Genomic DNA, 24,931 nt, shown 5'->3' with positions numbered 1-24,931 from the left:
CTCAGCAAGTGTTACATTGGAGAATTAATAAAGATTAAATCAAAAATTTTATGCAAGTCATTAAAAATATTATTAATTTGGTTGAGGCCTTTATAAAAACATTCATCAATGACAATTATTTCCTGTGATGGATTCACATTTGCGGGCACTATAGCAGATTCTGCTATGAGCAGCATAGGGGCATAATACGAAACGACCAAAATCGAAGAGCCAGGCAGACGGCGAATGTCGCACAAAGCGGACAACAAAAGCTGATGTTGTTAATGGTGCAACGGAAGCGTAAAATGATAAGAGCGCAGCTCCGAGGTGCACTGCAATATTTGAGCCAGGCGGACGGTGAATGTCGCACAAAGCGGACAACAAAAATTCCTGCTGATGTTGTTGATGTTGCGTCGGAAGAGCGACGGAAAATGATAAAAGCGCAACTCCGAGGATCACGCCGATATAAGAGCCAGGCGGACTGCGAATGTCGCACGAAGCGGACGACAAAGGCTCGAGTTGATGTTGTTGATGCATTAAAAGAGATACAGAATATGATGAAAGCGCGGTGAGAAAGGCAAGCAGCTGCCGATTTTGTAGCGAAAACGCCTCCGACAAATGAGGAAAAGCTGGTAGAAGATGTCCCCCAAAGTACATTTTGATGGTTGATTTGATGTTGAAGTTTGTCCAAGCTCCGGAAAACTGGATAAGATTTCATCCTCCACCACAATTTCCCGTTCTCTATGAATAGATTTTTTGATCTTAATTGAATTCAACTAGATCTCGTTTTTGAAGACTGAATCGAAAAGCTGATCAGGGATACCAAGCTTGAAATTAAGAAACTTTAACGTTGTAACGTCAACATCATGTTTTACAAGTTTTACACAAGTGAAAGAATTAGCATCCACCTTAAGTTTGGTGGACACATATTTTAAAACAGCATTCGGCTCCGTATCTGTTGCAAACTTTACGATATGCAAGAATTTCTTGCTCGGCAAAACATGAAGATCTTCGGCATTAGAAGCCACAACATGTTTCTTGGGTTTATTGTATTACCTTCTCTTTTTATTTAAAACTTGTATGAAATTTCCTCTCTCAATATCCAGAGCTTGATTAGAAGGATCAACTACCTCGTAAGACGTAGCAGCAAAAACCGCATATGACTAGGGAGCTGCAGGTACGGTGGAAGGCTTGGGTAGACGAGGTTTGAGATTTACATTTGAATTTTAAATCAAAGCATCATCCTTAGGGGGGAACGCCTCGAAGAATTTATTTTTAATGCCCTGATATAAGCGCTTTAGGGATTTAAATTCATCATCAAGTTCATCAATTTTAGAATGCGAATCATTCGCAACCGCACAGCTGTTTCATTGCCACAGTATGTTTGGATTTAACAAAAGTTTGAGCACATCGTGCGGTAGAGCTACGCAAGAAGTATGGTAATGTAAAATGTAAAATCGGAATTGCACTAGGGGCAGCAGGTAAGTAACATGCGAGAAATTTAAGCACGTCCGAACGCAAACAATGTTTTATGACTACTCTATATAAAACAGTAAATATAAAAATGTTTTTGAGAAAGGGTACACTCCAAACTACAAAGAAAGGTGAACAAAACATACCCTTAAGCAATGTTTACTTAACTAAACTAAAAATATTAAATATACCTATTACAAACTTAAAATAATTATACCCGTTACTCGTAGAGTAAAATGATATACTAGATTCGTCGGAAAGTATGTAACGAGTAGACGGAAGCGTTTCCGACCCCATAAAGTATATATTTTCTTGATCAGGATCACTACGAGTCGATCTTGCCATGTCCCTATGAAGGCTGAAATCTCGGAAACTATGAAAGCACCATAACTATAAAAGAAGAGTCAGACTTGCACAGCGCAAGTTTTTATGATGGAAACAAATTTTTGTCTCATAAATACATATCGATTGACCCAAAAATTGTGCCACGCCCTCTCTAACTCCCATAACCGGCTTAAACTCTTAAATCTGTCTGCCGCCCACATAACATATACTGCAATACCCTGTAGGTGGCGCCCTAAAATATCGCTTTGCTGCTTCTATATCTCCATTTTTTTTTTGTTCCCTTGCTTACCCCACTATAGCGTTCTTCCTTCTTTTTCTTGAATCTAGGTCTTTATTAATGTGCTGAAGAAAGTTATATTTACACTGTTTCTCAATTGGCCAATAACGTTTTGTTTTTGATTGAAATTTCCATGTGCCAAAAGAATATCAATTTCTTCTGGTTTCTCAAATAGAGGCAACCGATGTTATAATTGACGGAATTTTCCAACAATTATTAATTATAATCAGTCAAAATGGGATATCTCAGTACTCTCTTTTATTTTTAAAACGTTCTTCAGGAATTGAATAATAAGCTTCTGTTAGAGATAAATGGCGGACTAAAGGTTCTGCTTCTCCATTACGTTAGTTTTTAAACGCCACATTTTCTGTACAGTGGGTAGTAACGAACCGCTACACCTATTGAAAAATTGTAGGCGAGATGTCACCTCGAGTTGCTCTGAGTGTTGCTGACATCTCGGATTGCCTTTTCACAATAATTGTTATAAAGTCCAAATTTTTATGATATTTTATTTTTGATTTTAAATTCTTAAAGTTAATTGATCGTATATGTACAAAGTTAAAAAAAAAATTTTAAAGCTTCACTAAAGCTTTTTATGAGCTTTCAAAAGTACACAATCGATCAGCTGCTTAGGTTTAAGAAATTGGTGCCAGAATATTTTCTTTACATTTGTGCGAAAAAAAGCTTCTCTGTCCGGACTTAATTAAGTAAATTATGGAAATGAAAGATCAAGGTATGTAGTATCTAGGGTGTATAGTACATTTATGTGTAATCTTGGTTTTCGAGCTGTGTTTAATGTCCAATTAATGCGTAATGTGTTTCTTGGAATACAATTAACGACCTGACGTCTGCCTACAAAAACCCTTTTCACGCAATTCCAAAATATTCAGGGACTTACGAGTTTTTACATAGCGATCTCTTCGATGTTTCACACAGCAACTATCGGAATATATCATCGGAGTCTCATTGGATGTATAAAAATATAGCGATTGCCAATTGGAAAATAGAGTAACATTAAAAATAAAAAAAATTAGATTTTTTGAAAACTTTATAAAAGAAGAACTTGCAAAATGTAATTATATGGCCGAACGTTTTAAGTTAAAGCATGCTAAATTAACAATTGCAATAAATGAAAAATTTCAAAACACCCAACCTTGTCTTATACAAACTCAGGGCCACGATTGAAAATAAAATTGGCATCTGAACTTGCTAATTAAAAAGATCACAACACAAAATATTCTTATTCACGCTGCAGCAGTTTCAGCTAAAAAGGAATGTAATAAAAGTGTGGCGTTGATCGTTAAAGAAATGATTACAACACCTGAATTTACCACAGACTTGAGAAAGAGAAATTCAAACCTACTTACACAAAATGAAGCTCTAGCCTGCATTTTGGAAATTCATTAACCAAACAGCAATATGTCAATACTAGGGTTTTGAATATAAGTCATCACAGCGACATTAATCCCAGTTACAAGCAAGTAATGGAAGATAAAACACACTGTCGGCCAATTGGTATAGAAGAAACCAAAACTACTGCTCAAGTGTCACTACAAAACATTTTAATCATACTATAGAGCGTATTATAAAAATGCAATCCGAATTGTTCAAGCCATTTCCCGATATTTCTGATATAAATTATTGACTCATTTCAGAGAAACATCTGGGGAAACAGGACACCGCAGTCCATTCGGTTTTGCAGGCCACAAAATTATGAAATTATTATGGAAAAAATCGACTTTCGAGTAAATAATCTAAAATCGTTTTCTTAACCTGGATAATACTAATGACCCAAAAGTAACCTTTAAAATTCATTGATGGCAAAGTACTAAATATACTAACTGGTACTAAATCAACTGAATGCTGTCCAATCTGTGGTGTCTGCAAACCAAAGATTTTAGTTCAAAAACCTTTACCCCCAAGCTTTAAGCTTTAAAATTTCGAGTGAGTGCTCTACATCCTTGAATCCAGCTTTTAGAATTTGTCCTGAATATATCATATAGAATTGAAATACAAAAATGACATGTAAAATGTGATGACAAGGATAAAATGAGTGCACGCAAAAAATATATTCAGGAAAAGACTTGGAAGGATATGGGTCTTCGAATAAGCAGGCCAAAACAGAATGGCAGAGGCAACAGCAATGATGGTATTAAAACCAGAAGAGCTTTTGCGAAAAGCAAACAACTGTATTAAATCTTCTGGATTTGCCATCTACCGAAAAAAACACATTTGACAAAGAATTGGACAAACAATCTGAATCTGATTCGGACCCTACCTATACATCAAAACGCAATGCCAGCCGCGGCCTCCAAAAATTACTTTTAGCACACTATAAGCATTTTACTCATTTTGATATAAAAACATACAAGAGGAAAAAGGATCTACGCGATCGAGCATTTAAATTCAAGCCCTGTTTTCTCAGACGTTATTTTATTTTTTTATTTGCTCTTTCGGCTATCCTTTCTATTCTCTTCTTCTTACATACCACCCTTTGATTTATTTCAAATCCTTTATATTCCTTTTTTTAGTTGTAATACAAAAATTAAAATTTTGACTCACTGCTGCTTAGAATCCATCGACGGAAGCTCTTTCCTCAGGATAATGAGCGGCTGTGAAGGGGAAAAAAAGAAAATCAATCAAATGCTTCGTATTCGTTTTTTTAGATGTAATATAAAAATGAAAATTTTGACTCACCGCTGCTTAGAATCCATCGAAGAAGAACTCTTTCCTCGGGACAAAAAGCTGCTGTAAAGTAAGGCAAAAAAAGGGGACTCAAAAAAAAAAGTAAAAAAATCGACACTTGGGGCAAGCCGAAGTGTTACCGCATGGTCGGCATTTTTTCCCTTCCTCTTTGACTTCTTTAGCTGCCCAATGCACTAACACACATACATATTCTCAAGCTCAAGCAAAAAGAGTATTCTAGCACTTAATTTACTTTTTCTAAGTTTCCGCCGCCATTAAACACGAGGGTGCTAGCGTTTGGCCATTCTCGGCGCGTTCGGCTGGCACAAAAATCGTTCATTTTCGCGTAAGTTAATTATTTCTCATAGGACCGCGACGAAGGCGACAGTTTTTATAATAAAACAATTTGTAATTGAAATGTATTTGTCTTATCAACACCTATTGACTGACCCAAAAAAAAAATGTGTCACACGCTTTATAACGTCCACAAGTGGTTTTAACGCTTAAATTCGTTTTCCACCCACATACCAAATACTTAATAAGCGGGAAGATGGCGCTTCACAATAGCTTTTGCTGCCTATATACTTCCATTTCCCTTTTGATCTCTTAAGCTGAGTAATGGGTATCTAATAGTCGAGGCACTCGACTATAGCGTTCTCCCTTGCTTTTTTTTTGTATTTTCCAAAGTCTCTATCATAATAAAACATCTCCAATTCAATTTATTTATAAAAAAGTTATTTTTTCATATGTTTTTTCTTGCAATTTAAAGTAATCTAATACTTCTCCACCGTTCACATAATTGTTTTTTTCATCTCACCCAGGCCAAATAAATTAGATTCTAAACTTTTAAAATTTTTTTAAATTTCTTTTTCAAATAGTCTCTGATGTTGTATTGATGTCGCACCATGGTCTTCATTATTCTTTGCCGCAAAGAATTTATTTATTAAGTTGCATGGAGTGTAATTTATGTGCTTTTGATCTAAACATTGTTTTCTTGCCAAAGAGTAGGGGCTCAGATAATAAAACGTTTTTAAAGTGATCAATTGTAAGATTTCGTAAACTCACTCCCTTGGCTTTATTATGTGAAGATTCATTCATTGATCTGTTCTTTAAGAATACGTAAGCCTTTGACAATAGACGTTAATATTCTGCCATAAATTTACCGTTGAGCCTTACGGCTAAACTTTGGATATTAACTCTTTTGAGGTTAAATAGATTAATTCTTTCATTTAAATAGTCCGATGAAAAAAATTTTATGTCAGGATCATTACGAATATCTTTATAAACATCCTAAATTTTTATTGTATAGATAAATAAATCAGTAACTTTTCCTGAAATTTTGGATTTATAAATTGGTAATAAAAAACATACATTTTCCATTTCGATAAGTTCATTACTGCAAATCCGAAATACATTTGAATTGCATGGAAAATATTATTAGTTTTAGGGGCACTATGAAAATTGAATTTTGAAATTAAAGTTTTTGCACAAAGTGCTTTCCATCCAGCCTTGGTGCTATTCTTAGCTTTCCATGTATCAATAAGCATTAGTTTTCTTTAAACAGAATTATGCATTAATTCAAAAAAATTTTTTCAAATTTATTTTTTGCATTTAGCCTATATAATGTATTTAGATCAACGTAATTCTTTAACCATGTCATTTGTAAAAACTCAACTCCTCTACATATCTTTTTGAGAACTAAGCTAGTCTGTAAACGTTGTTGCGAATTTCTATCCACCGAAGATCAGCATATAGTGCAGCAAAAGAATTCTGGGATGTTTTGTGAGAGCTGAAGTTTAGTGTAGACCCACTATTTTTAATGGTAACTTTAGTGGAACGGTTTAAATAAGCTTTTGGCCAATTTTTGTTACCCAATATGTTAGACGCGCGTCACCATAAAGATTAAACATTTAAATTGTAAAAGATTTAAAGAAAATTATTGTAATGATTTTAATATTTGGGTTGATCTTGACAATGATAATATTTTTTCGTAAAATAATGCTTACAAAGATGGAACAAATTGAATTTAACTTTGGCAAATTATGATTCGATTTTTCGATTAAAGCTCCTTTATCATAATTGATCACTAATTTGTGGGATTAAAGATATTTAAATGGAATTCGAGACCTTCTTAGCATAGGCATAAAGCTCCCACGGGATTGCGTTGTCGGGGAAGTTTTGTTGAAGTTTCAAAAAGGTTTGCTCAAGCTGAGACATTTTCCATTCAAGCAACTCCGGAGGCGCTCCTGGGACTTCGACTTATTTACTGCTCGTGCGGATATAGTCTAAGAAACACACAATAATCGCTATCAGTTCCAGATAAAAATTTTAGTTTAATTTCAATCAACCTGATGACTGTGTCCCCAAAACAAATAACGGGTCCGGTATTTGATTGATATTTTCGGATTTCAATATTTATGTACGTTGTATTTTTTATTTAATTGACTTGTAAATATTTTATTTTTAGAGGACGTAATCTTTTTGCATGTGCGTGCATGTAAACGTAAAATCTTACACACAAAATAATTATAAAATAATTTTAGAAAGCAAAACTTTGAAAGTTAAGACTTTACTTAGAGGGTGTGCTTTTTAAAGTCTGCAACGTACTTTCACACTTGTTGAAAATATACTTTCACTTATTATTAATATCCGGGACATAGTTCTCAGGAGAAAACTTGACGTTCGGGTACATCGATGTTTTTGGAGTTCTTTTAAATAAAAAATAAGCTTTTTTTTTGTGTATTTGAAATTTATTTACTTTGTAATGTTTAAAAATAAAAATGTTATTTCGTTTCTATGACAGGTATCTGTCAATATTTATGTTGACGTAATTTTTAAATTTGTTTATACAATTTTGAGATGCCGTCGATATTTTACGCAATCATCTAGAGGTTGGGAATAAGGCAAATAAGTATTTCTCTTTAATCAATAATTTTGTTGTATTTCTCTTTCTCTTTTTTTAGCAGCGAGCTCGAAGAGAAATAAAGTCATCAACCAACAATGAAAATAGATTATGGTTTTGTGATTTTAAGAATAGTTGAAGTTAAGAGAACGACAACATGACTCACACTTTGTATGCACATTTGTTCAGTAGTTCAACTTACGCTTCTCTGACATCCAAGAAGAATTCTTATGAAAGCAAAAAAACTGAAAACAAGATATGCGTGCGTGCGGGATTTGTATATATTCATGGATGTGTAACTGACAGAGACGTAAAATTTGTTTAAATTATTTCAATACTATTTGTTTTGATGACACATTGTTTAGATGACACACTTACGAGATACGCTGCGAATTCTAGTAGTGGCGGTATGGCGAAGAGCTTTTGGAGAAATAGAGTTTGGAAATAAAGGTTTGAATATAAGAGCGTCTAGAGACCAATGTGTGGAGATTAAGAGAATAGTCAGAGCTCCAGTTTAAGGCTGTGCGTGAAGGGCCAGTCCGTCCATCATGAACCACGGATTTTTGACCTGTAGTGGAGAGATTTAGCGGGCCCTGAGCAAAAGGGAAATAACGGTCGGAGGCCCCCTATAAAGCCGCAGGAAAGAATTGCAATTATCGCTTCCAGACAGAGGACTTTGCCTATGTCGCACACATTCTTAACATTGCTCTAAAGGGCAAATCAAAAGATATGAGGAGATCATTGTCAGAATATTATTCTAAAACGGAAAACGACCCGAAACTTGTCGGGATCTATACAGAGCTGGTGGCAGCATACCCCGAGAAAACAGGCCCAGTATCACGCTGACGCTATAGTCCGACGACCTGCAAAAGGAGGGTTAGAAAAGTGATGCAAACTAAGAAAGTAAAACCAAAGCAATAAAACCAGGCAGACTATGCACAGGTCGCCCAGCAAGACCTCTAATAATAGTCGTTCAGGTTCGACGGCAGGGAGAAACCTTTTGCGTTTTTGGAACAAGGGGAGTAGTTCGCCAACACTTACGGCCTAGACCAAGACATGATTCCCCGAGCCATGACGGAATTACTCAAAGGGAGTGCATTGAATGGGTTCAACTCCAATAGCAAGCAGTGGAAAACGGAATTCATAGAAAGCTTTTACATATATTTCCTACCCAGAGATTTATTTACGAAGCCAACGAATCAAGTCAAGCAATGAAAGCAGGACTACTGCGATTCATTCAAGGAATATGAGTATATGATTGACATGCAGACGCGGAAGTGACCACTCAGGTATTCCACAAAAGAAACACTCAACATCGTAAAAAAAAACTGCATCCCGAACCTGGGAGTCTCCCTCAGAGCCTAAAAAATAACGGACTTGGAATCGCTGATGATCCTAGCCGACGAGCTCAAGGAACTGGAGAACAAGTTCTCTAGAACGAAAAGACAGCCTCTTTACAAACTAAGTGCAACAGGTCCGAGCACCGGCGTCCACAAACCTCGTAGGAACGATCAATGGATACTGCCACGACAGGACCACCTGCTGCAATTAACCAACGCCCTGAGTAACGGCCAGTGGACAACAACACGGGAAGACCATGGGAACCAACAGAGGCAGCTAACAAACACTCTGTTTAGACCACCAGCACACCAAAAAGTCCTCAAGGACACTTGGCGCGTGGATGCCGAGTAGAAGGAATAAATAATATTTTCGACCAACTGAGATAAGCACGGTATATCATCTGTTTGAACCTGAAGGATGGGTATTGGCAAATCCCACTTAAAGAAAGCAGCAGGCAATACACGGCTCTTACAGTGCCCCGAAAAGGCTTACTCCAGGTGGCATTTGAAGAGGTAAAGGCAAGAATCGTTGACTTCGACAAACCGCTCATCCTACAAACGGACGCGAGCGAATACCGCATCGGGGTCATTTTAACCCAGGAAACTGAATGAGGTGAGAAGGTAATCTCCTTCTTAAGCCAAACGCTCAACGGCGCTGAGAAGAACAACTCAACGACCGAGAGGAGTGCTAGTTAAAGGTTAATCCCTATCTGGAAGGTGACCAGTAACCGACCATATGGCGCTGATTTGGATCAAGAGCATAGAAACGCCTTTAGGAAAGATCGCCAGATATAAAGTACAAGATAAGTAACGGCCATACAACGGAATGTACGGCCAAATTTATGGTGTCGATTTTCGATGTGGATTTTCGAACTTGCGTTGCCCCTGTAAAGCTCTATGCTTGTGTTGGTGTAGAATTTCGTGTAGTCCGCAATAAACAATTAATATTTTTTGTGCTGCAATAAACAATAAAATAAAATGAACATAGTGTTCATTGTGTTTTAAGCAATCTCCATGGTGTTCAAACAATGTTTCAATTAATTGTGTAAAAAGAGGCCAATGTAATATATTTTTGATTTTTATATAATACTCAATCTATGTTTTGGTTGATTGTTTATGTAATGTAATGTTTTCTAGTCTTGCAATCGTAGAAAACATTGTTCCAAAACAGTACAGATACAGTACAGATACAGTACAGATGCAGTACAGATGCTGTACAGATTCAGTACAGATACAGTACAGAAACAGTACACCCCTGTTCAAGTAATTACCATCCAAAACCAAGTGTAAACCATGAAGTATAAACCATGAAGAAATAAGATAAATATTCTTTGCCATAAATAAATAAATTTTTGGTCTGATCTTTGAACATTACTGCTGTATTGTACTGTATTAATTTTACTAAGTTGAATTTCACAAAGGAACGTAGTCGTATCAGGTTGAATGCATAGGGTAATGATAGAACCATGCACATATTGAGAGATTATAAAAGACTGCAACTGCAAAAACATCCGGCCCGCCCTGAAACACAGTTTCTGAATTGGGCAAAACTGCTGATGGGTTTGATTACCTTTTATTTCTTTGTCTTCAATTTGACTGTTAGTACAAGGTTGTCCTTCCCTGGATATGTTTTCATAAATCGGGCGATGTGCCAAGATGCTGGTGGCGTATTGGACTCCTTTACAAAACCAGTGTCATCCGCTATTGGATACCTATCCTCACTGTTTGGCCCAGTAAGAGCTTCATCGACATAAAAATCCTCTAGTTGGATTTTTTAAGCGTTAGGGTATTTATCTCGATGATCCACGGCGAGTTGATCTAGCACTCGTACCGCCAGGAATGGAGCACATGATGATCCGTAAGTTACAGTGCACAGTTGGAAATGCTAAATCGGATCGGATGGATCTTCTCTCCAAACGATTTTCTAGTAGTTTCTGAGCTATTCGTTAACCCATATTTGGCGCAACATTTTAACGATGTCGGCTGAGAATGCTTACTTGTACATACGAAAACTAGGCCCTGTGAAAAGAGTGTCATTTGACGCCTCACTATTAGCGTCGCGAAAGGATCCATCAAAAAACACTCGCAGTTTTCGGCCGAGTATGGGGTGGTGGGGGAGGAGGAACTGATTTTCAGTAGCAAGAGAGTAGGTGGCACCTCTCGCATGTGCCCCAAGTTGATATACTCCCGCATAAGTATAGGTTCTGTGTCCGCAGCTGCTCATTTTGTTCTAGACCGCCCTACCGATTTGAAGCGCTTAAGAGCTTGGATACAACGCTCGTATAATTGCAGTAAAAGTAAATGTAAGCTACTCAATTTAAATTGTGTTATTTTTTAGTGCCTCGTTCACAAACAACGATGCTGATCGTGTCAGTCCAAGAGCTTGGATGCAACGCTCGTATAATTGCAGTAAAATTAAATGTAAGCTACTCGATTTAAATTGTGTTAATTTTTAGTGCCTCGTTCACAAACAACCTTCTGTGTGACCTCCCCTTGGGCAAGATGGCTGAGTGTTGCTGTATTGTTAATAGGCGCGCTTATGGTCTGCTCGTCCTGCTCTGTTTTCTGGGCAAGATTCCTAATAGCCTGTGAATTTGGTTGGAGATGAAAAAGGGTATGGTGATTACCTTTTGCATTGCCTGCATTTGAATGTTGACTTGCACCAGTTGACCACATGACCAAGTCGCAAGCATTTGTAGCACAGTGATTTCTCCTTCAAAAATGATTGCCTCTTCACCCTAGAAATACGAACAGACATCTGAATTTTTAGCTATTCGCGCAGAGTTAAATTCTCCGTGAGTGCCGAGTTAGAATTCGGAAATGTGCTGAATATAAGCAACACAGCGATATGTTATGTGGGCGGCAGAGAGATTTAAGCGTTTAAGCCATTTTGTGGGCGTAAGAGTGGGCGTCGCACCCCGCTGACAACAAACTTGCGCTGAGAAGGAAACCCAGGAATCTGCATGCCAAGTATGACTGTTCTAGCTTTTATAGTTTTCGAGATCTCAGCGTTCATACGGAGAGACGGTCAGGCGGCAGACAAACATGGCTAGATTAACTCGGCTAGTAATCCTGATCAAGAATATACGTGTATATACTTTATGGGGTTGGAAACGATTCCCTCTACCTTTTACATACTTCCCGAAGAATCTTGTATAACCTTATACTCTACGAGTAAAGGGTATAAAAAAATATCTATAGGAGCAATACATTTTAGACTCAATTGGTACACCATAAAAAAATGTCTGCCATAAAAACATAAATAATAAAAAAAAAGTTAATAAAATACAAGTTAATAAAAAAAGGCTAATAAAAAAATAAAAAATCCTTAAAAAAAATAATTAAAAAAAGTAGTAAAAAAAATACAGCTTAAAGTATTAAGGTAAAATAGGGCTATAAAAAAAGGTGAATCAAGCTTCAGAGTGGATTCGAACCTCTTACTCAAATCCATTATCCACGAGCCACCACCATAAGCAAACGTCACACCCATCTTATACACCACACGAGCAATGCGTTTTTAGGTAGATTCCTTTTCGTCAGCATAATTTAAGAATCGACATTTGAGACAAAAATTGAATTTAGACTGTTTCACAGCGCGGATTGTGTTGAGCTATATAGCAAGAGAGAGGGAGAAAGAAAGAAGCAAAGTAACGGCATTCTAAAAATAGATTCCCATACGTGTGAGCCTTGGTTTGCTAAAATTATTCTATGGTCTTTGGTGTCACCCTATGACAACATACATGGAAGATGTGCGTCCCGAAAGCTGTACGCGAAACGGTGCTGAAGAAAACCTCGACTCACCGTTAGGAGGCCATGGGGGACGAATGACAATAGCAAGTCTGGCAGACTGATACTTCTGGCCAGCTATGTACAGAGGCGCCCGAGCCCATGTGAGAAAAGTTGAGGCTTACATGAGTTTGAAACCAAATCAGATGCAAGCGTCTGGCAAAATGTTGACGCAGGTGTTAAAGGAACCATAAGCTAAAATATGGGTGGACTTCGCGTTCAAAGCAAGACAAGCAAACGCTGCTTGTACTAATAGACCGGTTCTTCAAGTAGACAGAGTTGGTGCCGCTGCGCAGCGTGACGGCCGAATCGCTTAAGATAGCTTTCAGGGAACGAATATCGTAAGGTATGGGGTCCCGAAAGTAGTACCGACCGATGCCGGACCAGCTGAGTCTTGGCCGGATATAGGTGCCAAGCAACAATTCACAGCTCACAGCACAGGGCAGAACCAAAGAAACTGGGACGAAAAATGGTCTGTAGTTATGCTGGCAGTAAAAACGAGCATTTCGAAATCCACAACCTACACACCGGCGTTCATCATCCAAGGCAGAAAACCAAAATTACCGAGCGTCGATTAACGACTACGACAGAGAGACTCTGGGAACCGGACGACCAACTGAGAACCCAGAGGAGAAGGCCAACAAACAAAGGGAAATTATTGAGATTGTAAGGCGAAATCTGGAGAGAGCCTCCCAGGCTCAGGCTTGGCATTACAAATGTTAGTTAGTTAGTCAGTTAAAAGACCCCAATTAAGGCTGAGTAGTTCAGGGTCTGAGCAACAACCCTTTCTTGGTCTAAGATTTTTGGTTGACCGGAACAGTCGAACCGGTCCCTTACTGACCGCTCGGAACGATCAAAATCGTTCGCCGGTCATATAAAGCTCCTTCAAAAGGTCTTTATTTTTGTTGCTGGGTTTGCTTGTGTTGACAGGCAAAACATTTGAGAGATAGAAAACGAAAACGATATTTATATGGCGCTTATTTTAGAGCATTATGCATTAATAGCCAATGACAATTAAAAAACAAGAAAAGAAGTTAACTTCGGCAAGCTGAAGTTTGTATACCCTTGCAGTTATCAAAAATAATCAACGATAGTAACACCATGTTAAATTTTAAAAGAATATTTCTCTGACCTTTTCTTTGACTGCTATATGTTAGTGTCGTAAGGATTAAATAAATATGTAAGTGACAAATAAACTTAAAATTCATATATTTTAAAATGTACTTATATTTTTTTTATATAAAATACCAGTAATATGGAAAATACGGCACGTTAACACAAAGGAAGAGCGGACCATCCACGTCAGCGAGGTTAAACTGCAAAAAAAGCCAAAAACAAGCAAGCAGCTATAACATGCAAACCAAAAGGCGCAAAACAACATTGAAACAACAACAATTGAAACAACATCGAAGACGCTCTAAGGACACTCCTGGGAAACTCCAAAGATTTTCCAAGAACACTCCAAGTATTCACTAAAGACACTCCGAAGACTTTCCATGGATGCTCAGAAGACACCAAGAACATTCCAAGGATGGTGAAAGGATCCTCCAAGGACACTCCAGGAAGATTGCATGGATTATCCAAGGACTCCACTGATTGTCCAATGACACTACAAGGAAACTAAAAAGGTACAAGGAAACACGTCAAGGGCAACATGAGAAGACTCAATTGCGACTGACAAAAAAACACGCATCAGCAGTCTGCCAAGGGAAGGGATAAGGTGAGGGTAGGAGAAGTAGAGGCCGACGAAAAACCGGTATTGCGCGAAGCGGAAGGCTCAGAACCAAGGTGTTGTGATAGGAACACGGCTTAAAATTATAATTACAAAAAAACTGTCTGTCAACAAGGGTGAGAAGGAAAGAACCACGCAGGATAATGGCTGCGCACCAACCGTCAGTGGATACATCCCTTGGCAAAGATAGACGACAGCCCTGAGCCCCGCGGAAGATCTTAAAGCGGGCGTGAACGAGCCGGTCGTTAGCTTGAGGGGCCTTAGGCCAGGCCAACTGTCGCATCCCGACTGGCGCAGCAGAGATCGAGTGGGCCCACGAGGAGCAACGACAGCAGTAACCCCACGAGCAACGCCAGCAGCAACAACGCGATCCGACGCAGCAACAGCAAGGGAGGCCTGTGGGACACCACACTCGGACGGACCTCCCGGCGGACCATGTAAGCCGCACCACCCGGCAGACGGTGGTCTGGACACGGTCGGAGGGCCCCGTCGTAGGATAAGGTTGCGGCAGAGAAGCATCGCTTCACCTGCGGGTCAGCCCACTAAATGTCTTCCTCTGGGCGTAGTGCGGTTGGAGAAGGATAGACGCAAGTCTTGGGTGAGTTTGGGGTACGTGTTTAAGGAGAAACAATAAATAAAGAAACGAAGTTTGAAAACGGAAAACAAACACAATAACCGGCATAGGGCTGGGGAAACGACGATAAAAGCAGGGGTCGAAAATAAGGGGAAAAGCCAACATCAGCAAACTAAAATAAATAAAAGCTAAAACCAGGAAGCAGAAAAACGAACACCACAGTACTACGTCGTTGTCTCGGTTGCAAACCAAATGCGAAGTCCTCTCCGCACTCTCTCTTGAGTGTTGCCAGCGTAAAGCCAAGGTAAACTTGCTGAGGACGAGTAAATGGCGAAAGAGGAAACAAGGAAAGATAAAGAGTGAGAGAAAGAATTAACAAAGTTAGAAACATACCCATGAAATTGCAAAATCACCAAAAACTAGGAAAGGGGTGCCCCGATTAGGTAGTCAATTGACACTGGACGATAGTGCGATTGTTGGGCAAACGCAAAACGAAAACACAGTTTATGGTGAACATCGCAGCGATCAAGTGGCAACGCCGCCTCAGCGATATCGGTTTGTGTGGATATTGATATCATGGGGAGTCCCGCTGGGTTTTCCACGGCAGATGGGCATCTGTGCTCAGTGAGAACAGGTGAAAAATCAACGGGGGAAATTCGAACTCAGACCCGCTGCGTTATCGAGAGCTGAGGAGTGTCGGTACCCTGTGAAACCATATGAAGGCTTGGCGTGGGAGATTTCAAATTGCTACTAGGAGGACGACCAGCGCTGTATAAAGAACAAGATTGAGACCACGATAAGCAAAAAGAAATGTGATCAAAAAGAAATAACGGAAATGGACTTTGGACTTTGTAGTGAACTTTAGACCGGAGCCGCGCACAAGCGAGCCACACGCATGACTAGAACAAGGGTGAAGGCTGCAATAGGCAGAACTCCAGTTTGAAGCTGGGCTCGAAGGACAAGTAGGTCAATCAGAAGCCAAGCACTTTGAACCTGGAGTGAAGAGATTAAGAGCAAAAGGGAAATAATGTGCGCAAAAGGAAAATAACAGCTCCCAGAAAACATATAAAAAGACTCAGGGCGTTGGCAGCTGGATCAGTCAGTCATACAGTGGCTCGAAGCTTATTTCGTGCAAGAGAAAAATTAAATTTTAAATTGTCATTGCTGCCAAACTAGGAACGATATCAACAAAATTTAAACGCAATAATTCAAATAAACTCTTCATTTATTAATATAACAAAACAAAATTCCTTAATCTAAAAAAACAAAACAAATTTTCATATAAAACTTAAAAATAAGGCATTTCTGGCGTCGAAGCTTAATTCGTGCAAGCACTTAAATATATTGTAACATTTTTATTTCTTAAATTTAATATTTTGTTGGACCGCCTTTTTGTTTCTTAACCGATTTAAGACGATTTCCCATGGACTCCACTAATTTCTTTGTTGTTTCCACAGGAATTTTACGCCACTCTTCCAATAAGGCACTCTTTAGCTCAGTTTTGTTAGAAATTTTCCTTTTGCGGATCGCTTGGTCCAAAATCTCCCACAAATTTTCAATAACGTTTAAATCTGGGGATTGTGCTGGTGTTTTTATGGTGTGTGGACAGTTCCAGACCAACCAAAACTTCACATCGGCAGCAGTGTGCTTCGGGTCGTTGTCTTGATAAAAAATGGAACGGTCCAGTATTCCCAAGCTTTCTGCGCTTTGTAGTAAGTTTTCTTTTAAAATATATAAATACATCTTAGCATCCATAATGCCATCAATGAAGACTAGGTTTCTCACCCCAGACGCAGCCATACAGCCCCAAACCATAACATGGCCTCCACCGTGCTTGACCGTAGCTTTTAGATTTTTTGTATCTAGCTCCGTATTCGGACGCCGCCAAACATAATGCCTCCCATCCGACCCGAAAATGTTGTATTTGGATTCGTCCGCAAAAATAACGTCATTCCAGTACGAAATCGGCTTAGTCTCCATCTTCTTGGCGAACTTGAAACGAACAATTCTGTTCTTGTCGCTGATGAATGGTTTCTTTAGAGCAACTCGACCATTAAAATTATGCTTGTGCAGTACGTTGCGAATTGTGTCTGGGCAACATTTTTTGCCCATTTCCTCTTCTATCTCTGCAGCGATTTTTGGAGCCGATAGTTTGGGGGTTTCCCTAACTTTTCGGACTATTCGGCGCTCCTCGTGGTCGTTAAAAATTTTGTTCGGCGCAACTCGGCCCCTATCTTCCTCTCGATTTTCGCGAACAAATCTTTGAATTATATATTGCACCGTACTGGGGCTTAAGCAAACCATTTCGGCTATGGCACGCTGGGTTTATCCATCCTTAAAGTGTTTAAGGACTAATTCCCTTTGCTCGATCGTTATTCGCGGACCCATAGCCAAAAATTACCGGTAAATTTTACTTTAGTGTAACCAGCTCCGAAAACGTATAAAATGTTTATTTAAGAATACAAATAAACAAGTATACAGAAAAAAAACGGATTGAAAAGTCCCTTTTTTATGTTTTTTTTGAGTTTAAAGTCTTTGCACGAATTAAGCTTCGACGCCAGAAATGCCTTGTTTTTTAGTTTTATATGAAAATTTGTTTTGTTTTTTTTAGATTAAGTAATTTTGTTTTGTTATATTAATAAATTAAGAGTTTATTTGAATTACTGCGTTTAAATTTTGTTGATATCGTTCCTAGTTTAGCAGCAATGACGATTTAAAATTTAATTTTTCTCTTGCTCGAAATAAGCTTCGAGCCACTGTATGTAACTTAGACTATCAACGTGAACTGTGTAATAATAATGGAGGGCGCAGCATATGTTAATCTTAGTTCGAGAACGGTGACGCTTCCCTAAGTCCGCACGGCTGATCCGCTCGCGAGTGCAAGACGTTATAAGCAATCGTCAAGTCAACTCTTCAGGGTCAAGCAGTGCCGATCATCACCGATATTGAAAACAATATATTAGTGGGTGTGTGTTTATATATGTATACATTTTTAGCTGACGTGGAAAATGGAATTTGTCCCTCTGATATTCATTTAATTAAGTAAAACAAGGCTTTAATAATTATAATCTTGGTAGAAAATTAATGATTACAAGAATGCTGAAAGCAAGAATGACATTCACAAGTGCCTCGATTAGCAGATAATTGTATGTAAATCGATAGTTTGTGACGTGGTCAATAAATTTCATCAAAATTTTTAGTCGTGAAGTTCGACTAAGAAATCTATCGTTAATAGTTTTCGAGATATCAGTGTAAGAATTTATGATTTTTTTATTTTGTGGTTATTTAATAGGTATTGACGAAAAAAGTACATTTCAGGAAAAATTTTTTTGTCTAGCACTTAAACTGTATAAGCCACAGTTTTGGGATGTTTGTGTGCATCTGAGTGTGCGTGGCACGTTGGCGAAATAAACTTACGCTGCGTACGAAGTTAAGGAATCTGCATCTAAATCGTAACCGTCAAGCTCTTATAGTTTCCGAGTTAACAGCATTCACACGGACAGAAGATTATTAGATCGATCCTACTATTGATAATGATCAAAATGCTTCCTTCTACCTGTTACATACTATTCCCTGAATATTATATACCCCTTTACTCAAAGAGTAACGGGCACTATTATATCAGATTTAAGATTTAACATTTTAATCAATGTTAAACTAAAACATATAAAACATAAAACATATAGCGAAGTTCAATTGAGATAATAACGAAAAAAGCTTCTTACAGAATACAGTTTGCCATGACCACTCTAGCGCCCATAAACCGCATAATAAATTGTTTTATTCAATAACGAATAAACTAAAAAGTCTACTTTAATGTATTTTTTTGTTGAAGTACATAATTTATTTATGATTAAAAAATAAAATGAAATTCAGTTCTAATGCGTGTATTTGCTATCGAAGCACTATATACGTATTACTTGTTTAATATACAAAAATTTACCAAGCTTTAATACTTAAGTTTATAAATAAATAAGAAGAAGCATTTTATTAAACTAAGTAATTTACTGCTGGCAAAGGAATATTTTGGTTCCGTTGGAGGGGTTGGGAATATACATATAAAGTCCACAGCCTAAGATGTCACAAAAAAAACATCCTTACGTTTAAATAAATTAGTTTTAAAAATATTTTATACACTTTTAAGTGCAGCGTACAACGAACTATAATATGAAAGAGCTGCAGCAGCTCTTTCATATTACTTATATTTTGGCTTATGTCCTCGGCTTTTCATTTCTCTGATCGTCTTGGGGTGGGTTATAAAATTTTGCGAACCGCCACGTTAAAATTAATAAATTACTAAATTAAAAAAATTATATTGTTAAATTAGATTTACCGAACATTGGTTTTTAGGGAAGGGAAAATAGGCAATAGATAAAAGAAATAAGTACAACCACAAGAAGAGGTAAAGGGGTGAGTCATTCCATTTACTACGCAAAGTAATTACGAAGTGCACACCCTATCATGATTCTTTGATCCAGTTGTTCCTCCTAAGGATCCCTAGGAGTGACTACTTCCCTGCTCCATCTATCATAATTTGCGGATAGGAAAATTTTTAGTTATGCTTCATATTAAATTTGAATATAAAATAGTTTATATTCTAGTTTTATTTTCTTTTCTTTTTTATTTAGTTGCTATAATTTCATAGGTAAAGTCAGTCCAGGAAAAAAGGCATATAATTATATGCCAGTACGACAGGACCACGAGTTTCTCTACTCTTTCGCCGGTTACCGCATCCACAAAATGGTGCAGAAAACCGTGGACAACGAAAGTATGTCCCAGAGTCATATTTGTGATTTACAATTATCCTACATAATGTATTGCATATTCTAGCAAATTCTTAACAGAGCCCTTAGGTGTGGACCCCGATGAGACAGAATCCTTCATCTGTAGCGGAATTCAACACTCTGGCAGTACTGCAAATTTTGGGCTTGTGGAGGTAGCACGAAAAAGGTAGCAGAAATAATGTAATGTAATTAAAATATATAAGTGAATTTATTAATAAAATTATTATCAATAACTTTTAATTGTTAGCATTTGACAATATTGCGAAATAGCTGCTCTTATTTTTTCTGCAGGCTGGCTTTCATCTGCAGACATATTATTCCGATTTGGTTGTTCGCGTAGGACACTTGCAGTTTATTGCCAACTAACATTTATAGCGATTTTGTGCTCATTTATAATGTTGGATAGAATGACTGCATTATTATTTTTGTGATAGCTGTCAAGACCTTTCCCGATGAAACGAAACCTTGCCTCTAATTGGCCAAATGCATTTTCTACTCGCCTAGATCGACAGATTGTAGTTAAAATTTCTCTGTTCCTCAGAAGCATTTGTGGAAAATATTGCCATCATCAGCGTTTGGCAAAATCGAAATCAATAAGCAGCACCGGAACTTGTATGCGACAAATGTTTCTATTTTTTTTCTGAAGAAACGGAGAAGACATACTTTTTCTTGCCAGTCTGGAGTTTTGAAGAATCGTGGAGTCATTGCAGCACCTTGCAAAGCCAATGTTTTTATATGTAAATCTGTATCTGCAGTAAATTTTTAATATGATGCGTTTAGAAGATTATTGGCCTTTAGAAGAATGCATTTTACCTGAGATCCACGAGAGCGAATATTACCAGCTTTTGTAGTTGTGGCGATCGACTGTTTCTGCTGCTGAAGGTTTCAACACTAGTTCAACAAATCTCAACATTTTTTGCAAACTGTATTGATAGTAGAAATTTTTTTAAAAACTGAATTTATAAATTGCTCGAAAAAACAGACAAAATAAAGCGTATATTAGTTTTCACATAGTAGACTGTGGCAGAATGAATTTCCGTTTCATACTTTAAGAATTTACGTCTTTTTATTCAAGAGATATTGATTTAAGTTTTCACAAAAAAATTAAGCTCAACGTAAACACGTGCTTAGCTTGCATCTGCTGAGTTTAACTGCTGTTATTTTAACAGTGGACTGTTAAGTAAACATTTCCTACATGAAACATAACATTTTGATCTGTTCTTAATACGAAAGCATGAACATTTCCCATTTTTGGATACTTGTAAAAACACCTTTTTGCCACAAAAACGGGTCAAAGTCCGTATACTGAACACGTGAACCGCTATTGTACAGAAGCAAAGCAATAGGCACAAAAGAGAGAGCGAGCCCTCTATAGGTACACCAGTCAGGAAGTGTGATTAAATTACACAAAGCAGGGAGAAGCTAACCTATACTCCCCACAGCGCAGCCATCTTGATTCTCTCTCGTCGTCTTCTCTCTCGGTCGACTTCCACCGAGAGAAGTCTTCGTCATCATGGGGAACGGTCGGAGACATCAGTGAGGATCGGTTATTCAACGCAACCATAGATACAACAGCCAGTAGAAGATGTGTTTTTAGGCATGGACTTTCTCTGCATTGGGCCGACCACCTTTCAACGAGGTCGCGTATATCTCCAGCTTAAACCACTTCTTTCAACCAGCACCCAAAACGATTCAGTCTTATCTCCCCTTTCTGAAAATAAGTCTTGTAACGAACTGTTTTCTTTGATTTCTGCTCGCTGCGGTATTTGTGCGGCTAGCTCAGTAGATTGTGTGTGTTCGTCCCACCAAATTTATATAAACGTGACCGCCCAGTAGTTCAGTGAAAAAGCACAGAATTCTCGGGTTCGGAGTGGGTTTATTGCTGGTATGACTGCAGTCGGCTTTATAACTTGCTTGTCTCGCTGTCTCCGACGGTGTGGGTTGTCTTGTCGCTCCTCGAAGATCCTTGACCGCTGATTGCTCCTGACGTGGCTGGCTCGGTGACTGCTCGGCCACGATTCAGACTCGCTATGGGGTCGGCCGTGCGGGCTTAGGGAAGCGTCACCGTTCTCAGACTAGGGTGAACAGACTGACGAGCTCTCCAGGATCACTCCTCTCGATGCCCGACCTCCTGTCCCTTGCTCTGTCTCGGATGGTCCCACGGGCTTCCGCTCAGATCGTGCGGACAGTCAAGGCAGAACCCCAGGAAGCTGCCTCGCTTTTCACTTCGCTTCTGTGCCTCGTGTAAACGAACGTTCCACCCTAGCCTCACCCTTTCGCGTACTGTCCGTGCCATTCCTGCGGGCTCGATCCTCCTTGCGTGGCTGTTGAGGTGTGGTGTCCGGCTTGTTGGTGGCGATGTCCTGCGAACTGCTCCTGACAGGGTGGCTGTACGTCTTGTCTTCTGTACTGGGTCCGTAGGCATACGCCGATCCGGGACTTCTCTCCCTTCTGGCTCGTGACTCTCGGGGCTTTGTCGCGCCGCTCCGGAACTTCTCTCCCTTCTAGCTCGCTACTCTCGGGGTTCTGTTGCGCCGCTCCGGGACTTCTCTCCCTTCTGGCTCGCTACTCTCGGGGTTCTTTCGCGTCGCTCCGGGACTTCTCTCCCTTCTGGCTGATCGCGCCAGGACCTGCTCAACTCCACTTGGCGCACTGATCTAACGACGGGATACGTCCGCGTAGTGCTTGGGCGAGGTACACTGGGGCTCGACAGGCTTACCCCCTAGCTCACGATTTCAAATCGCCGGCTTTTACTGTTCTAAGTCTAGTAGACCCTCCAGGCGTATCGCCAGGACTTCGTTGGCAGGAAGGAACAGAACTTATCCGTGTGGTGCCTCCTTAGACCTCAGCCACCTGTGTCTCAGTTCGGAGATTCCTAGTAATCCCAATCCCGAACGTCTCGACGTGACAATCTTGCTCCTTGTAGGCTCCCACGGCGCTGCTTCCGACGACTCGCCCTGGTGGGGCTCCCTCGTAGTTTGCTTGGTTGGTGCTCGTTCGACTGCTTGTCTCAACTCTTGATGATCATACTCGACTGATACTCTCGATTGATTGCGCGCTCTTCACTGATTGCTCTCGACTGAATGATCCTGACTGAATGATCCCGCTGCCTGCGCCCTGCGGGTTTATATAGGGCCACCGGGTCCAAAGTCCATGGCTCCTGTTTGACCCTCTTGTCCTTGACGCACTGCTTCCCGCCGCCGTCCATCCTGATGCTGCCGTCCCGCTGATCCCGGAGACGCATGTGGCATGTTTGTGTGCCGCACCGCTGCCGAGATGTGGCACCTTCTTTCTCGGTCCAAAGTTCACGGCCGCGTCCAAAATCTGGCGGCGTCCCGTTACTCCTTTTTGCACACGGCACTCTCGCTCCGCCCGCCAAGTCTCCGCTCTCTCTTTCTCCATTGTTGTTCTCCAAACTCTCATGGTCTCCGAACCCTCTTGACCTCCAAACTCTCTCGCTCTCTAAATTCCCTTGTCTCCAAACTCTCTTCCTCTCCAAACTCACACGTTCTCCAAACTCTCACTTTCTTCAAACTCTCACGTTGTTCTGCTGGGATTTGTGTGGAGTTATTCAACTCCTCACAATCTTTTTCAGGTGATTCTCCTAGCCTTTGCGCTCTCGCACTCCGGGGTTGGTGATTTTCTCTGCCCGTCGTTGCGCGGGTCACTCTTTCGGTGCTGGGTTGGAACAAGACCTTCTTTTTGGCCCCCTTAATTTATACAGTTGGATCTTCTTTAACACCACCTCTTCCTACCAATGTATAACAGGATCATTCTTCTCCAAACACCTGGTCAGAAGTCAACAATAAGACGGTGTATATACTGGGAGGCTGCTCTCTGCTCCGCAAGTCTCTCTTCGGTCAAGAACCATCCGATGTTTAAGCCCCAAACACAAAACACAACACGTTTCCCTAACGAGGGGTGTCAGCCGCTTCTACACAACTGGGTTTCGCTAAGCTAACATGCCCTTATTTTCCTTTTCTAGTCAGCGCAAAAGTTTCAAACGAAAACGGGCTTCATCTAGACCAGGAATCTGTCCAAAAACTCCCTCCTGCCAGTCGTCGGAAATCCGGTTGTTTGACCGATCATTCTCGGGCTCCACAACCGCCTTCCTATTTCTCTGGACTCGAACCAAGCACTCGACCTGACAAACTAGCCTAATACGTTGTAGGGCGTCGGCCAGAGAAATTGATGATCGTCGCCCGCCCAAATATGTCAAGGGAATCAGTAAAGACTCGAACCAAGCAAACGACCGGACAACCGCCTAGTACGTTGTAGGGAGTCGGCTTTACGTTTTCTGTCAGTTCTCCACCCTCCATCTGTCCTATATCGACAAACGAACAGTACAACCGCACCGCAAGTGCTAAATGCGTTACCGTAATGTTTGCGCTTCTGCTATGCTGGACTCGAACCTAACAAACGGCTAATGCCTAGTACGTCGTGGGGCGTCGTCCAGAAAGCACATTTAAATTATATTTACGTTAACTTCAATAAATAGCTTAGCTGTCGCTTAATCACAGCAGGACCCGACGGAGAGGGCCAATTGCAGCATTAAAACTATGGTCGCCCAATACATCGGTTCAAGGCGCTCCAGGAAAACATTCAACGAGCTGCACTAAAGGAAGCACTACGACCTCCACAACGCCCTAAGAGACCAGCTATAGGATCACTCGGTATCCTAAAGCAACACCTCTTTTGTAAGACGGCGGAAAACTTTGCCGCAAAGTTGACCCCTAAGTATGAGCGACCATGCAAGGCTATTAAGTTTATCATCTGATATCAACTGATAGCTTTCGCTGAAGACGGACGTCCAAAACGTTTCGTCTATATTTGAAATCAGTCAAACAAAATAAAACAAAAACGCGAAACACAATGCCTTTATACGTAATTAGCATAATTAAAAGATAACCTTAAATATAATTGAGTTTTCGCTTTGTCGTTTTACTTTATTCTTGAGCTTACCGCAAGCCTATACCGTGTGTTGTTGTTGGTAGCAATTGAGCTATTTTTTTCACTGCAAACATTCGCACTTTCGAAAAGCTTATCGTTGACCA

At 39.8% G+C, this 24,931-nt stretch overlaps 1 long non-coding RNA gene across 1 annotated transcript; it reads right to left on the bottom strand.

Moving 5' to 3' along the window:
• Positions 1-16,781: 16,781 nt before the first annotated feature.
• Positions 16,782-17,065, bottom strand: LOC127011655 (uncharacterized). The gene is made up of 2 exons (XR_007764847.1): positions 16,879-17,065; positions 16,782-16,814 (listed from the first exon to the last, which is right to left on the bottom strand). It is a non-coding gene; the product is annotated as an uncharacterized LOC127011655 (long non-coding RNA).
• Positions 17,066-24,931: the final 7,866 nt, after the last annotated feature.

Source organism: Drosophila biarmipes, unplaced genomic scaffold (genome assembly GCF_025231255.1).
Source record: "Drosophila biarmipes strain raj3 unplaced genomic scaffold, RU_DBia_V1.1 ptg000004l, whole genome shotgun sequence".
NCBI classification, from domain to species: Eukaryota; Metazoa; Arthropoda; class Insecta; order Diptera; family Drosophilidae; genus Drosophila; species Drosophila biarmipes.
This window is presented reverse-complemented; position numbering and strand designations above follow the sequence as displayed.